At 41.3% G+C, this 12,023-nt stretch overlaps 1 protein-coding gene across 1 annotated transcript in view; it reads left to right on the top strand.

Moving 5' to 3' along the window:
- Window positions 1-12,023, top strand: part of GRK5 (G protein-coupled receptor kinase 5) — a 167,033-nt gene that overhangs the window by 6,269 nt on the left and 148,741 nt on the right. The gene's annotated exons all lie outside the window — the stretch shown is intronic.

Genomic DNA, 12,023 nt, shown 5'->3' with positions numbered 1-12,023 from the left:
TTGCTAGCTAAGATCTGCTAACGATCTCTCTTTCCCCAACTCAAAAGATGAACATCTGCGTTGCAGTGAAGGGTCTCATGCCCCAGTTGTGCATTCAGACTTATTAATACAGATGGGCTCTGATCCTCATAGAGCCCAAAGCTGGCTGCTAGGATGTAGACAGGGTCCTTCTGCATGTGTAGAGACAGAAGTTGTATTTTTATTGCTTGGCCGACCTTATGTATTTAGTCACGTAGCTGATTCTTCTCCTGTGCTGTTTTTACACCAGTGTTACTCTGTGAATGGCTTTGGGTTTGTAGTGATTCCAAGAAAGGTGCTGAAGCTCTAATTTAAGTGCAAGTAGTGGTGCTGAAGTCAATGGGATTATTTCCATGGTTAAAATATCTGCAAAATCACACGAGGATACATGGTGCATTGGAAAAGTTTAAAAGCAAATTATTTTATCAAAGCAGTTACTGTTATTACAAAATATTAGTCAAAACCAACCAAATAATCAAGGGTTCGTCATCTTTTACAGTTGGATAGGAAATACTACCCTTCTATCCATTTTTTTTTTTTCCAGTGAAAATAAGAGCTAAGGATCTAACTTGAGCTTATCTAGGAGACTTCCCCCTGGGTCTCTATTTCAAATATATTCTATATGATGTATGAGTTTTCTGTGTGGCAGTGGGTAAGAAGAGAATCGATGGCTCCTCGTATTTACAGGCACATAATCTAAATAATAACAAGCTGATATAATACTAATATTTCTTTAAGACCACAGGATGTGAAATTAAATTAAAAGGCCAGGAAAATAAAGAACCCAGCAGTTTGATTACACTCAGCTGGATTATCTTTGTAATTATTTTGCTTGGAGGATTTAAAAATGCATACTGCTTTGTGACAAAGATTAGGCAGGGAAACCAAAATTAAAGTAAACATTCTAAAGAAAAGACTGCAAAGATGATGGGTATTTTATTTCATTAAAAAAAATAATAAATCCATAGAGCTGCCTGTTTAAAATGAAAGGACAGCACAAAACACAGGTGAGGGGGAGGATGGATGAGGCTGCAAAGTCTGTAGAACTGACTCGCTGCTTGTAGTTCATGTAATGTCTCTTCAGCTATAGCTGAAGAAGCTGTCACAAGCGTTTATTCAGGGAAGAAGGGCGGGCTAAAAGGAGTAGAAATACCACAAGAACTCGATCGAGACTCAGATCGGGCCTGGGAGTGAATAATGCAAATAATATTAATGAAGGAAGGGCGGCTGTCTGTGCTCTAGGATGAAAATAGTTATTCACAGCTAACTTCCCAGTGGCACAGCACAGACTGAAAATCTGTGATCCACAGTGATGGATTGGTGTATCCATCACTTCCAGCACCTAGAAGTATGTTTACTATGCACGAGTAGTCCCCTGGACTTCACGGGGGTTGGAAATGCAGGTTATGTGGCGTGGTCTGCAAGGCTGAGGCCTCAGGGATCAGTCAGTTCTCAATGCTGTGGTGCTCTTCAAGTCAGTAAAACTGCACCGGTGTAACTGGAGTGAAACAAACTGTGCAGCCATGGGGAAAGGCCAGCTATGTCACTTTTGTCACTTGTCCTCCATGCACTTTTTAAAAGTTTGAAATAGCTTTGGTATAAAAGTGACTCAATTTGTGAGCCTCTTGGTTTTTTTTTTTTTTCAGTCCAAGAAATCTTGATTATTCTAGTTAAAGTTTCCTGCTTTCGTCCCCTTACTCATGTAATCAATCCCTTTCGTACAGTTTTCATTCTCCAGGTACTTTCTGGTTCCTGTCAGTTATAATCTTGCCAAGTTTAACGAGTTTTGTTCTTTCCACCTTCCAGCTTGTCAGCTTGTATGGTCCACCTCAAATTTCATGCAGTCAGTCCTCAGGACAAGATCACTCCCAGCAGTGGGTTCCTCGGAGGTGTGCCTGGGGACATTGCTGGTTGAGCAGGCGGTTTGAATCCCATCCTCACCCCGGCCAATCTCCAAATCAGCTGGAATAGCTGGTCAGGTGGGGAAGGGCCCTGGGGAAGAGACAGTACCGAAGAGGGAGTGCATCAGGATATTGGAGTAGTTTCCATCAGTGAGGTTGCTTATGGAGTTCCCTGTTGTCCTGAAGATGTGGAAGAGGCAGTTAATGAGCAGGAGAAGCTATTTTTGCCTTGATTGAGTATTCTCTTGGGTCCCATTGAATGCATGATTTCACTATGAGCCTGGCTTTTCCTGATAGGCTGAGGTTATGTTACAAGTTCTAGAAATTACCTTATTTTTGGTACAATACATCTTTTGCTGAACTACTCAGAGAGCTAATCTCTACTTTATATGGGCATGTAGCACGGTGACTCCTGGGATGCTGTTTACTATCTCCCAATGCTCCTGGACTGTTCCCCTTTTCCTAGCATCATTCTCCTAGTGAAAAGATTTGGATGGTTTTGTTTCCTCTCTGTTGCAGTAGGTTAAATTTTTCTAGACTGAAATTCCCGTATTTTATTCTTCCCACTCTTCTAATCTTTCTAGTTTATTTTCTCTGTCGTCTGTTTCTGACACCACCTTTAAATTTGAGAAGTCTTTGATGTACTGTTTAAAACATACTTGATTAGATTGGATTAACTGTCAGTTTACTGGACACATCTAAGGCTTTATGTATTTTTTGTCTTGTATTATCCTTGGTTTTTCTTTGGTCAGTGTTCAGTCTGCGTGACAAGGCTCCTATCTAAAATGACTGAAACTGTTTTTTTTGTTGGTGTTTTTTTCTTTTTTTCTCCATGCATGTATTATCGGAGGTCTTCATGACTCTATAGGAAGTCGCTCTTTCCAATGAAAGCTTTAGACTCTGCCTGAATGAGCTTGCTCCTTCATTTCTGTCTAGCCATCTAGTGTGTCCCAGGAAAGGGACTGCCTGCCAGGAGAACAGAGAAACTCGGTGACGTTACAGTTGTGTTCACTTGGCAGCATCTGCAGAAGGCACTGATGGAAAATCTCATCTTGTGAAAAAAAGTAAAAAAAGAGAGAAGTCGAGCTGGAAGAAGAGAAGATTCAGAAACAAAGGGAAGGTGGCAGCGATGCCAAGTGAAAACACTACCAATGAGTCCTCAGTGACGCTTCTGTCAAAATACTTCCATAGGCAGTGCAAGGGAACTGACATCTTTAACAAGCAGATGAGTTGGAAAGAGTGGATGCTAGGCTAAATCATCATTTAGCCAAGGTTGCCAAAATATCTGTGGAATATAAACATATATATATATTTCATATTGGTGCTGTTCAATGCTTATAATTCAATTTTGTCTCAGCTTTCTGCTGATTTCATCTTCCCATTGCTTTCCTTCCTGCTCTCTCACAGGTTTGGTTTTGTTTCTTAGCGAGGATGAAGGTTAGATTGGGAATTCATTTCAGCCATTGTGCCTTTTTTCATCTTCTTTGGGTTTATTTATTTATTTAATAATTTTCCCAGTTCCCTAGGTCTCTATGAAGTTTGTTGTCTTCAGTCCAGCAGGAGAAATTCAAGTGATAAGCACACTAGAAACCAATAGGGTTGCTTTCTGTAGAGATGATCTTGCTACTTGCATGGCAAACCTTTCTCCAGCAGACATCCGATGGGACAACCTGCCATTCCTCTTTTGTTGCGAAGCATGGCGCAAAAATGCAATTGCTCACCCTGTGAGTTTTGCAGAGGAAATGTTACTTGGCTAACAGTTACGGAAACTTAAGAGAATATGAACACTCAGCCTTAATCTTCTTACTGTTAAAGGAAGAATAGCTGTCCAGTGCAACATTTGGAGGCGGTGAAAAAGCCTACAAATACAGGAGTTGGGAATAATCTATGAATAAACCCTTTCCGTCTCCCTCCATAGCAATTCCGCATCTACGTTTCGTCTCTGAATCATGATTTTGGGTTTTCTGAGGATGCCAAGTTATAAATCATATGTTGACTGCGAATTCCTCGTGAAGCACACATCTGGGAAAGTTTGTGCTTTGTTTATTTCACCAGCAGCCGAGTTTTAGGAAGAATTCTCCAAATGACTTATGTATGATGTAAGCTTCTCTCAAGGTTACAGCACACCTTTCCTGGAAGCCTTGTGCATGTAGTGTGCATCTCCTTTCACTATTTGCTTAATGAGAGACATAGAAATGGTTCAGGAATTAAAAACAAAACGAAAGCAAAACCGAAACCAACAAACAACAAAAACCCCACAACCTTAGCTCTCCACTTTGGAAAGCTGGTAACAGAACAGAAAAGCATTTGGAATAAAGCTCCTTCTTGTCACGTGTCATTGACTGACACTGAATAGCAGCAGGTGCCTATGGAAAGACATGGATAGAATGATCCTTCCCCAAGTCTATCTTTTCAGCCTTGCACACTAGGGACTTCCTGAAGGTGGCATTGCCCTATAGTACTTAGTAGAGGGATCTGTCCTTTATGAATGTATTTAATCCATTTTTTGACCACATTTATAATTTTGGCCTGAGCAGCTTCCTGTGGCAATGAGTTCTGTCATGTAACAAAAACATGCAAACTTCCCCACATGTGTGCTTCAGGAGGGACTCTCAGTTGATATATGACTTATGTTTTGGCAACCTCAGAAAGCAATCATTGTGAAGATGGGGAAGTGTCTTGGAGGGAAAAGAAAGGGAATTATCCATAAATCAATCAAATAATTCTGTTGTGGATTTGTTTGTGTTTTTTTTTTAACATGTTGATTTCATTGCTTCTGCCCTAATTTCTATTAGGTCACTCATGATTTTATAACCCTTTATCACATCCTCTTAGCAGTCTTTCTCCAGTCAGAAGGGGCCAAGTCTATCTTTTCTCTGTCCCTTTGCATCTTCTAATTCTGTATCCTTTTTGAAATGGGTGACCAAAACTACACAGTGTGTGTGCGCACTATGGGCAGTGGCACAGGGATGCTGACCGCTTCGTCCTTTGTTCTTGTGATGATCTTAATTCGATGTTTGTTTGCTTTTTTCACCCCACTGTCATAAGTATTCATTACTGGGCCTACTGACAGCAACCTCAGAAATTTGTCTCCTGAGCTGCAATATTTAATTTGGAGCCCATCATTTGGTGTACGTAGCAAGATTTGTTTTCTTTCACGTGCAATACTGTGCTGTCTGACACAAAATTTAATCTCTCTTTTTCCTAACTCTGAAGTGATTCAACGCTGCAACGTACTCCTGCAACATTTCACAGGCTGTTTGTTACAACTGTCTTGAAGAAATTCATCTTGGCAGCAAATGTCATCTTGCTGTTCATCTCTTTTCCAGACCGTTTATGAATACACGGAATAGTCCGTGTCCTGTTGCAGATCTCTGTGGCACCCCACTAGCAGCCTTGCTCCACTGTCAAATTCTTATCCCTGATTTCTCATCTTGTCAACTGCTGCCGACTCACACCAGGGTCTCCTCTCCAGAAACAGTTTAGTTTCTTAAGAATTGTTGGTGAAGGTCACTGCCAGAAAAAAAACCCACTGTTCAAAAGTGTCAAAAGTCACCTGCCCAAGCAGCTTTGACTACACCCAACTTCTTCCAGAGGTGAAGAAAAGCGGAAACCTATGAATGAGAAATGTTGGAATTTGCCAGCTGATGGCAGTATTCGAAGGAGCCATCCCTGTGACATCTGGTGACTGGCAAAAAAAAAAAAAATAATCAGGGTTGCACCAAGGGCTGAAAGACGAGGTGCCAGGTGAACACTGTTGAAATAGGCGCTGTTTGAATTTACGCATCTCATCTCTGACCATCTGAAGCTGTTGTAAAGTCAGTGATCATTTCTAATGCCACGGAGAAGTGTGATACATACCAGTAGGCCACTGGCTACAACATGCTTACAAAAATAAACCCAACCCAAATCTTCCACCCTGCCCCCAAACCCTGCCAGTCCCTGGGGGGGTGCAAGAGAAAAAAGAAAAAAAAAAAGAATGATTCTAGGTAATTATTCTTGAGGACCTGTACACCAAATACTTACCACTTTTCATGCATACGTGCACAGGATCGACCCCTTTCATCAGGCAGCCTCTTCTGAAATCTCTAGCAGGTCTTGGAACGTTTGTTATTCTGGCTCATGCAGACCTCCAGCTGCAAAATGTTTATTTGGCTGTGAAAAGTCTATGAAGTAACAAACTTTGATGGATTCAGCTTATTGTTTTCTCTTCCTTTTTTGGGATGCTGTTTGCCTCCAGCTCTCATGGAGAACACATCTCTCTTTCTGTATATCATAAATATGAGAGGCCTCGAATGACTGCCAACGTGTGCAGCACAGGTATGAGCCACGCTCTGCTCGCAACCCTTCCGTGGCAGTCTGTGCTGCAAACGGATTGCCTAAAAATAATGGTGTCGTATGACAGCACACCACCATTAATGTTTAACCTTACCATGATTTCAAGTTGCTGATAGTTTATTTTTGCTAATTAGCAGTTTACAGGTTGAATAATACCATGTCACTGGGATTATTAATGGAGTCAAGTGAAGGAAGTAAACTCTGGCTCCGTGAGCATGGTTGGGAAAGTAGATGGAGAAATATAGTATTTCTTGAGTGACCTCTCTAAGACCTCTTTGTGGTGGTTGGTATAAACAAACTGGTAATTGGAAAGTTTAGAATAAATAGAAGGCAGCTTTTTAAAACTTATGGTTGTGCTATGTAAATGACCCTTCCAAAATGAAGCTTAAGTCTATATGTTACAAATCCTTCACAAAGGGATTGTTTGAATATATTTTTAAGCAAACGTTTACCAGCTGTGTGAAGGCATGGAGCTTGTTTAGAAGCCCAGAAATATTTTACAAGGTGAGGACAGAGCATGCTTTTGTTTGGAGTCTCTGGCCTGAATTTTCAAAAATACTTAATGAGTATTTTTTTTTTCTATTTCAGTTTTTAGATACAATGGGTTGAGAAAGCATTAATATTGGGAATGAAATACTAGATATTAAGCTCTGTTAAAATGTATATTCTGTGCAGTGAAAAGCCAAATGTGAGAGGTCTGGCATGTTTCTAGAGCCCGATACCGAGGAAGGCAGGCAGTGAAGCTTTGATCTCTGCCCTTTGTGAATCTCCGTGCTCGAGGTTATCGCCCAGATGTTAGGATGCAGCATCACGTTTTGAAAGAGGGAGCGTAGAAGGCTGCAGTGCTGCCCGTGTGAATCTGCTAGTGCAGGCGCGAGCTGAAGGTGCCACCCTGTAAACACTAACGCAGGTACATAAATTTCATTCGTGAATAGTCCCATAAGGTGAATGATTTGTTGACAGAGGCAATCTGAGCAATTGCTCATCAGTGAAAGTAAATGCTTCCCATCCCAGGCTCTTGCCTGCTTGTGTAAAGAAAGTCGGATTTTGTATAAGTAATTAGAGGGCCTGACATCTAATTCCAGCAGATAATTGTGGGAAAACCGTTTTTTTTTAAGGAGGTTTTGCTTGTTTCGTTAAAAACGTGCTGAGATTTGCAGACACTTCTCTTCGCTAGCATAGATCTGCGCTATTATCATTGGATCTTTTAATCTGGATTGATTGCAAATCACAATGTGTGTTTTAAAAAATGCAACAAGTGCTGTATTAACTTCTCTAGTACCTCACTGCAGATGAAGTTTCATTTGATCTTAGGACATGAAGTTCAGCTGGAGGACAAAGCTAACTTTTTAGGATTGCATAATTTTGCATAGGAGTGAATTTTGCTTTTTACAAGTTGTACTGTTTTCCTCTGGGGAGGGGGAAGAGGGAGAGGCACAGCTTGACAGGAATCAGTTGTTTTGATTTAAGAGAATGTGAGGAAATGGCATCTTCCAATAAATGCAGGTTTTATTAAAGTTGAATGCTGTGACAAATAGTTTAGACTTAGAACTTTGGATTTGGTATGTAAGCAGAGCAACTCTGCTGAGATTCGTGTGCATTGCTAAGATTAATGAAATATACTTTGTGAAGAAGGGCAATGATTCACTGAGTAAAAATAGGCAGCATCTTAAAGAGCTTGTAAACACAGCTATTAATTTTAGGGCTAGAATCTTATACTCTTTGTCTTAGTCTACTGAGAATAACGTCACTGTGCTCCATGACACTATTCAGTGGTACAAATTCCGTTCTTAAATAGATTTTTAAAATAAATTTGAGAAGTGGCTACAGTTATGCTTTTGTTTACATGTTTTATCCATCCTTTGGCATACCTTTAGAACACTTTTACTGTATAAAATATTAATCTGTTCCATTTTAAGCCATCCTCTACATCACAAGCCCTGCTTGATACGTTTGCTGCAGTCAGTTAGTAATGACAATTACAAAAGGGACCACAGCTGCCGTGCCCCTCCTCGTCTACCTACTTACCTCAGGGTTTTGCAGTCTAGAAGTACTCCTTGGTGTGAGTCACTAAAAAGATCGTGTGACTTTTTTTATTTTTTTTTTCCCCCCCTAGTGTTGATTGTGCTTAAGGCTTAGTCTGATGCTATACTTCACTCTTGATTTGAAGGAAGGGGAATGACTTTCCTCTTCTCTTTCATAATCTCAGGTCTTGTAATTTTTATTCATCCTTTTCAGTGTCAGAGAGAAGCTTTCTATGGCTTGACGCAGCTTTGTGGCGATCTTCCCAACAGCTCCTGTCTTATTCCACTGTCTTGATCTTCTGCATGAAGCGTATATTTGTTTTCTTTCAAAAGGAGGAAGCCTTGAAATTTGGGCAGAAACCAAAGGCTCAGTGGTGTTAATTTTTATTTAATGAAACACAGCAATATAACCATCGTTTTCTATTTAACCCACTGGCCATGAATGTCTTTTTTTTTTTTTTAAGCTGAAAGCACAAGAAAACATATTTGGGTGGCAACTCCTTTCACTTTTGACAAATAAGCCAAAGACCCAGCTTATTGCTTGTGCAGGAACATTAGTAATCACTTCATAGTAGTGGAGTGAGCGCAGAGATCACAGATACAGTTTGCTGTGGTCTGTGTGTATCAGACACCTTTCCAGGCTGGAGTAAGCAGGTGGTAGGGCAGAGTGGGTATAGAGACTCGCCTGACAGTTCATCAAAAGCTAAAACATGAAGAGCGTTACAAGTTTTCCATCCTGGGCTGCAGCTGGTGATGTGCACTGGCACAGATGTGGGTGAGCCTCGGCTGCTCTCAGCCTCTGGGCTATCCGTGAAGTCCCGTCTTATTTGCCTTGTATACCTGATGCTCTTTGAAACACTAAATACACCTTTTTTTTACTCCTTTGGGAAATGGGTATGTACAACCAGAGCTGTAAACTGTGTGAAGTCTGTAGGTTTTTCCAATTTTCTCCTCACCTTTTCTTCTCTACTGTTTTTACAATTCTTGCAGGGTCCCAAACCTCTATTTTTAGACTAAAGACAAGAATCCATTAACTCATCTTTATACAATAACCTGCCTACAGAAAGAATCAGTCTAGTTGGCCAGACTGATACTCGGATGTTTAAAACGTGATCAAATGCCTAGACTTCCATGACAAAAATCTGTAACGACTGGCATAGACCTGATGGTAATTTGTGGTCTGACTCTACCCTGTTTTTAAAAATCAAGTGGTGTTATTTGACAAGCAGCTCTCTTTCTGGCCGGGGGTATTCCACACGTTATGTTTGTAGTACGTTACAGCATGTGACACTACAACGTAGTGAGGAGTGATGGGAATTTCTATCAGGACATGTCTCGTGATTGTGAACATGCTATCGTTTAAAAATGTTCCTGTCTGTAGCTATCTGCACCTGCCTGTGGTGTTATTCTACATGTTTTTCATGAAGACGTAATAATATTGTATATCTTCTAGTATTGCAGAGGCTTATTCCTTTCCCTGGCTGTGCTCTGTTTAGGAATTGTTTGGAAACCGTCTTTTCTCTGTTAACTCTTTAAGCAGAATTGAAACGTTCATCGCGTTGCTGTGCAGCCATGTGGGGGCTGTAAGGTGTTCCCGAGTGCTGTGGACTCATCACCTCTGCAATCCCCTGCAACAAAGCAAGCCAAATACAGATCACTTACTGCCCTGCCTTCACAAGGCAAAGAAAATACAGTTTCAGGTGAGCCCCTCTCTCTGCTGCAGGGATTAGCAAAAGCCAGGCTGTGACTTGGGGCTTGTTCCGCCTCTGCAGCAGCTGTACAGCCCCTGCCCCTTCCTCTGGCCGGATATTAAAGTTGTAGTCCAGTCCTTGGTGGATCGAACTCCTGGTTCTTTGTCCTGGCTTTGTTTGCACTGAGCCGTGTGGAGATTGTGTGGTGCCTTGAGTTGTTTGGGTGTTTGCAGCCCACTATAATTTTGAATAAAGCTGCCTGAGAGGATGCTGTAACTACTATTGTGCAGCACCACGTACACCTTGACATTGGCTCTGCACCCTTTGCTGCCCACCAAGGCCCTGCCAGCCTTGGAAGGAGCAAGGCAAGGGGGCTCAGTGGTACGGCCCCTTTGTGCAGCCCCTGGAGAACAAGAAGCTTCCAAGCCTGGGAGACATAGCAGGGACCTGTGGCTGTTTAAGAGGGGGCTGGGGTCAGTGAGATGAGCAATTTTCTAACCACAAGTAAATCCTGCACCTGGAAAGAGGAAAGGACTCGGGAGGCTGAAAGTGGAGTGGGAGCGGGCCACTAAGCTCCATTTTAAGTTGTATATCCCAGTACTGGCATATAAGATTTCATTTTTGTTTGTATTTTAAGTCATGATAGATGAGGCTAGAGAACAGGAGAATGGTTTCTACCACCAGTTAGCTTTGTGCATCTGAGCCAACTTTACTCTTTCACGGTCCAAATCTGTTCTGCAGCAGACCTATATTCTGTAAAGCAGCTGAACTCAAGGATCTAATAAAGAGGGTATCAATGCAGGTGTTTCTGTTCCATGGAAATCATTGAATATGCAGTTAAGTTCTCTTTTGCTGTAGAGCTGCATATGTTTTTTATTTTCTCTGTATAAATCAGTTTATTTGTTTTGTAGTAATTTGTAATACGTGGATCAGTGTATTCTACAGTAACTTACCCTAATTATTCAGAAATCATCCCCTATTTAATTGTTATGACTAATTTTTCAGCCTGGTTCTTCTATTAGCAGTGCCATGTAAGGAAGTAAAAAAATGCCTGTCATCATTAATTATCTTACACAGCAATCATGATTAATGCCACCCTAATGTCCAAGCAGATCAAGGAACATTCCTGCAGCTGGCATCCAGGCAAGCTTCCTTTCGAAGTCACTGGGGACTTTGGCTGATTGAGAACCTCAGGATTATGTTTAGATCTTTCTTTCTTCTCAAGATTAGGTAATCCAGGTGAATTCTTTCTGCTTTTTCATGATTTTTTTTTTTTGAGATGACTGCTTGCTTTGTAGCATATCATGTTCTTTCTGAGACACTGAAAGCAAGCACGCCTCACGTTTTCTTAAGTATCCTTATTTGATCACCAAAATTTGTACTTTTTCTTTATAGGAATGGCTTAATTAAATTCTTGAAAATTTTCTGAAAGCTTTTGAAAATCCCGTTTTGCCTTCTAAGTTTTAGGCTGCTCTATGCTTACGTGTGAAAGGGAATGTGTGCATACCTTAAAGTTGAGAGTATCTTCCTGCGAAGTTTCTCGCCTCACAGTTAGCGCTTGTCTTTTGCATTCAGCAATAGTTAAAAGCATGTAAGGATGAAAAGCCTTATGGAGGCGCTTAACCTTCTCTTGCAAAGTTAGCAGCAGCGGCTGCGTCGACAGCTCAGTAATTTCACAGAAGTAGCCATTAGCGTTTCCTGTCCTCCTTATGAACTTTAAAAATATTCATTGTTTACTCCTGATGATAGTAGTAGTGCAGATGCAGAATCCTTTAGTGCTGCTCAGTGTTGGCAAGCGCGGTGGGAGATGATGCAGTCTCCTCTCCAAGCAATATAAAGCTTAACTGATGTATGGACCTGGGTAGGCAAAGCGTCAGGGTGAGGAGAAGCACCTCACAAGTGGTTGCAGGGGGGTCTGGGCAAGAGATGGCAGCAGAAAACAGGTCCCCTGAGACCTGCTAAGTGTCACACTTGCTGACCTCAGCTCTCTTTTTTAGCAGGTGTTTGCAGCACGTGAGGTTAGTTCATGTTGTTTCATCTCACCTCTTGAC

Source organism: Tauraco erythrolophus, chromosome 9, assembly GCF_009769465.1.
Source record: "Tauraco erythrolophus isolate bTauEry1 chromosome 9, bTauEry1.pri, whole genome shotgun sequence".
In the NCBI taxonomy this organism is placed as follows: domain Eukaryota; kingdom Metazoa; phylum Chordata; class Aves; order Musophagiformes; family Musophagidae; genus Tauraco; species Tauraco erythrolophus.
This window is presented reverse-complemented; position numbering and strand designations above follow the sequence as displayed.